This window comes from Salmo trutta, chromosome 20, assembly GCF_901001165.1.
Source record: "Salmo trutta chromosome 20, fSalTru1.1, whole genome shotgun sequence".
In the NCBI taxonomy this organism is placed as follows: Eukaryota; Metazoa; Chordata; class Actinopteri; order Salmoniformes; family Salmonidae; genus Salmo; species Salmo trutta.
In genome coordinates this window covers 45,782,844-45,788,436 of record NC_042976.1, presented here as the reverse complement: position 1 = coordinate 45,788,436, position 5,593 = coordinate 45,782,844, and the positions used below count along the sequence as shown (strand labels likewise).

Below are 5,593 nucleotides of genomic sequence, written 5' to 3'. Positions count from 1 at the left end.
CTCGACTCGTTTCCTCATTTAGTTCACGAGCGAGCGGAGAAAGGCTGTTTGGAGAAATGTCATATGCTCTCCATAGAAATGTATAGAGGACGTACCTCTGATCTTTGCCATTGATCGCTTCTGTGATAGCAAATCCCATAGAAGGCTTTCCCGTCTAGTGGCAAGTGTGCCCTCTATACGTCTCTATAGGTCCCTGTATGTGCGGTCTATAAACAGAACTGGCAGCTCGAGAGAGATTTTGAATGAAAAGATAGCCATATGTTCTGTACAGATTTCCTAATTAAACAGCCCATATGATAGTGCAGCACTTGTAGACTAGCACAGGAAATCATCACCACAAATGAAAGGAGAAACTACTGATCAAACCTGAGTTACTATGTAGCATATTTCTGGTAGAGCATGCACAGCTCGCCTTGCTCCCTCGAACAGTTAAACTAACTGTGAGATTTATACATTTTTCATGAAAGTAAAGTAATAACTAAAAAAGTAACCAGTTACTTTTGTTAAATGTATCGAGTAATATGTTATATTACTTTTACAAGTAACTAATCCCAACACTGCTTATTTCAGAGCTCATCACACTCATTCTGCCACTCATCCAAGACAGGTTCTTGACCATGCTGCTGAGTCGCAAGTCCTCGCTTTCAATCAGCTTCCAGTAAGTTGTGATCTCAATCTCCAGAGCCATCTTGATGTTCAGAGCGTCCTGGTACTCGCGCAGGTGGTGAGCGATCTTCTCTTTGGTGGTTTCCAGGGCCTCGATCCTCGCCTGCAAGTCTTCCAGTTCCGTCTTGTACCTCTCCGTTGCTTCGTTGATCTCTGCTTCCAGAGCATCATTCAAAGCATCCTGGTCACGCTCTTTGTTTTGGATATCCTTCCTGGTGCTCGTAATTTCTTCTCTTACACTTCGGGCCTTGTCGACGTGCTTTGTCGTCTTGTTGGTTATGTCTTCTATTTTGATTTGTACCAGGAATCCATTTCAGCCAAGTTTTTGGCTGCAATTTCATTGTACTGACTTTGGATTTGTTTGAGAGCAGCCGATAGGTCAGGGAGGGCAAAGGAGCTCTGGGATGAGGAATGACCAGAATAGACCTGAGCCATCAGCTCTCCAATTTCCTGTTTTTGCACCCTCTGGGGGAACTTCAGCTCCACCTCCAACTGCTCCAGCTGTTTCTCCAAAGCGATCCACGCAGAGGTGGCCACGTCGACATCCGGACGGAATGCTTCGATTTCCAGCTCGGCCACCTTCCTATTCTCAAGGGCCTCCTCGTATTTGGCTTTGATCATCTCCAGTTGGCCGACAATGGCATCCTTAGCGGCGAGGGCCAGATCCCACTGGACTTGCATCTTATCTGCGATCTTCATCAGCTCCCTCAGTTGCTGCTCGTACAGCAAGTGCAGGCCAGACGGCTCCACAAAGCGATTCTGGAGGCCTTCGACCTCCATCTCCAACTGCTTGTTCTGCTGCTCCAATGAGTAAACCTTGTCGATGTAAACAGCCAGCCTGTCGTTAAGGATGACTATCTCCTGTCTCTCAACGCTGCGTGTGCTGAGGAATGCTTGGTTCTCAGTGGCGGCTGCATCCAAGTCGATGCCACCCTCCATACCAGCACACATTGTCCCACCCGCCGCGCCAGATCTTTGTGTGGAGGACATGGTCCTTCGGACCACTGTGCCACCTCCTGAACCACCGTGGGTGAAGATGGCGGATCGGGTACGGGCATCTCGTCGGGTGGGGGAAGGGCTGGACACCCTGACCTGGTAAGATGTAGAGCTGCTGCTGATGTCTTCAAAGTGGCGGCGGTAAGATGACATTCTTTCTGGGCTATGACTCATGATGACGATGAGTTGGTTATTTGATCTCTGTGTCTGAAGGAGGACCTCTGGTTGGCTGTGCACCTCTGCTCTCTCATCGTATGGACCTCTTTATACCCAGACAGCCTGGCCAATCCCTACCCGACTCCTGAGCAAAGTACTCTGTAATTTCTAACCTCTAAGACAAAGGACCTGACCTGCCTCATAGACATCTGTCATGTCCCTGTGAGGTGCGGAGTTAGGGCTATGAACCAGTGAGGCAGTCGGGCCCATAAAGAAATAAAAAGAGACATAGGCATTGTTTATCAAGCCTATAATTATGGTTTTACTGCATTTTCATTCCTAAGATTCTTCCCATTCACGAGGCTGCAGTGATGTGAACAGAAGCTAAGTCTGCTCAAAAGCCCTATTCCGCATCTAATCAAATTACACTACAACATACGTCACTTGCTCCCTCCTATGCGCAAAGACACATTGTTCTAAAGACGAAGTCAATACATAAAAATAATTAAATTCTACATTTTTGTTGATATATGCATTCAAAACCCTCATTTAGTTAAACACTTTCATTGAGCCAAATAAATGAATATAAGCTGAAAGACATTTTCTGTTAGTATGACCATCGGTAGACTTAAATTCTGTCCGCAGGGGTGTTTATGTTGAGGTGAACACTTGGTGGATTCACCCAATAAAGTTAAAGGGGCAGTCTGCAGTTGTTACATAAATTGTTGGACTTAATTATATGTACCCATTGATTCTTGAAGAATATAACATATAAATGCTTCATGACTGTCATACCCCATCAGAACGCAAAATGTAAGCTTCTTTGTATACAAAGTAAATATAAACAAACACTATATAGCCTCAAAACATGGTCGAAGCTATAACTTTGATAATAAATGCAAGGATCAGTCCATGCATCCAAAGCTCTGTTTATGAATTTGAGGGTGGTTACATTTCTCCAGCCCCATTCCTCAGCTTTTTACCAAAACAGGGGCGGGGATGCTGCTTTGTTAATTTTCAACTGCTGATTGCCCAGTTTAAAGGCCCTGTGTCCTGTACAAAAAACGCAGGGCTTACTCCTTTGTCCCATAGTTGAAACGGGTGGGATATATCAGTAACTTGTAACATCATAAGGTCCTAATCATTTTGGTAAACCAGTGATAAAATGTGTTCATAATGTATTTTTCCTCCCTTTTAATCTGGTCATGTCTCCGGAGTTGGAATCATGCTTCCAAAGTTTGCATGTTGAAGTTTGCTAGTTTGTAGCTAACTATATAAAGCTTCATTTGTTCAGAAGTAACTCAACTAAAATGCAATAGTATCTTGCTGCAGCCACACATGCTGCATACATCCATGTAGAGACATGCTGTAGGCAGCATTTTTCAAACAATAATGTATAGCACAAATTAGATGTCAGCGGGGACTAAATCACCTGACTGTGCCACATATACTGTATGCAGCAGAAAGACTATGTTCACATGCCAATTTGCCAGTACATTTGGCATATCTATCACACTTTCGATGACATAGGAACTTGCTAATTTCCTCTCGAGGTTAAGGGACAAACTCTGAATTGATTGTTTGAAAAGGTTATGAATATTGCACTCCACTGCACCAGGGCTTTATCTCAATTAGTCTTTCTTCGATTCCTTGCATCCTCTTGCTTTCATCTCAAAGCCCATTGGAGAAGAACATCCATGGTCCCTAACCCTGACCTTCTCCTCCCATGGATTTTGGAAAATGATGTGAGGAGAGAGGTTGCAAGGTACCGAAGAAAGACAATAAATAGCCCAAGTTTCTCCCTGACAGAGATGAATCACTTTTCATTAAAAATACCCTTTACTTTTGTCTTAGTCCCCAAAAAAATCAACATCTAGTTGAGTTTGCCCAATGGAAGCAGAATGACCATCTCCAAAAAGTTAGTTCACAATCACACTGGAATAGTGAAAACCATGTCCCATAGTACTCATACACTGAGTATAAAGCATTTTACTTTGGAAATCTTATAAAGTTTCATACAATGCTTGCCTTACACAATAAGCTTCAAGCCCTTTCTAAGTAAAACCCCAAACAGCAAATACAAGATGAAAATCTAAGACTGTCTGCGGTGCCAGCTGACCTCGAATGGGACCTACTGCTTTCAGCAGAGCACCTGTGGCGTCTGACTAATCTATCACAGCCTCACACGAACAGGTGGGCACCACAGCCAGCTCGTTAGTACCCACAATCCACAGCATCAGCACTTTGGGATTGAGCTCTGTTCATGAATATTCATCCGCTCTCTTCTCTCTGACAATGTGAAGAAGGTTAACGCTATGGTTCTATTCAACATACTGTATGTGATTGGAGATGGATCCGTGTTTCTCTTTTCTTCTCACCCCCCCCATTTTTAATATAAGGTCCATTTTATGAACGAAGACTTGTAATACGTCTTTGAGCATAATATACTTGTATAGGCCAACACATGAATGAGCATTTGCTATTAGGAGTCATGCTGTGGTGAGGTATTACTCTTATGCTCATACAGTATCTTGGGAGGACATGAGTTTTTGAAAGTCATATGCGTCATTGTACATAATGCATTCTTTATGAAAAAAGTTGTGCTCGACAGCAGCTGAGCCCAGCTGCTTGGCTCCTTGTGTGTTGTGTGAGTCATTGTTTGGAGTTAGTCTAGACCTCACCAGTTTCAGTTGTCTTTCAAATCCTGAATCAACACGACACATATCTGCTCATCATTGCAACTAGTAATACCTTCCAATATGGTTAAGTCTGGTAACCAGTCACCAGTTTGGGAGCCAATCGGCTAAAAGGGCGGGACAAAGAAGTGACGGACTTCTCCATTAACCACACTGTCACTCACTCTGCCCTGAATGGCGACAAAGCCGTCCCCACAGACACAGGCGACAAAAGCAGGCCTCAACTTTGTCAGTCTGCCTCTTCCTTATTTTGTTTCCTGTTAAGTTAATCTGCCCGCTTCTTGCCTTCCTGGGTCTGCCAAGCTCCAAGAAGCCAATCAGGCAGTAGAGCTTTGTCACTGTAGCCCAGCCCCAGACACAATTAACTGGACAGATTTTCCTAATGTCGTCACATCCCGGGAGCGGTGTAAACCTCCGCTCAAAGATAGGGCCACATCACCTAGTCGGAGTATACAGCAGACAATTCATTTCTAGTTCAGGATCGACTGTTATTTGTCAGACACGTTTCCCAGAGCTTAAAGGGATTCATAATCCACCCGTGTGATGGAGAAATCACTGTCCTTGAACATTGGTGTGCTTCTTGGGAGGTATGAGTCACAGGCTAAAGTAAGAAACCACCAACAACAACAATACCTCACAAACATTGTGTGGTCAGCTGTAGCATTTCTCAAATGATTTACTTAAGGTATACTAGATCAGCTTTGTAACTGCTTTGCTCACATTGCCTGTTTTGTTACGCAAGGACGACCCAGGTTCAATTCACTGTCAGTCATTTTATAAAATAAAGACGGATACCCGCACACTGATGAATGCAATGATCGAAGCGCTTTGACCCGAAGGTCTTCGTCAGGCCTCTAGTTTTATTTCACTGGTTTATGTTTTTGTACCCATCACCTGCAAGTTAATGGATGTGTGTACTCTGTTTGAAATGGGTCGTTCTTTGCCATTTTCACTTACCCTTACCTAGAACTTAACACTCATCTCTCTCCATTTCGAAAAGTAAATGGCCTCAATTAACTTACAACCAGCCGCTCTGTGTCAAGTACCCATTTAGTTTGAACAAGAGCGTGATAAACACA

At 43.8% G+C, this 5,593-nt stretch overlaps 1 pseudogene; it reads right to left on the bottom strand.

The window, feature by feature from the left end:
- Positions 1-535: 535 nt before the first annotated feature.
- LOC115156381 (desmin-like) lies at positions 536-1,848 on the bottom strand (annotated as a pseudogene).
- Positions 1,849-5,593: the final 3,745 nt, after the last annotated feature.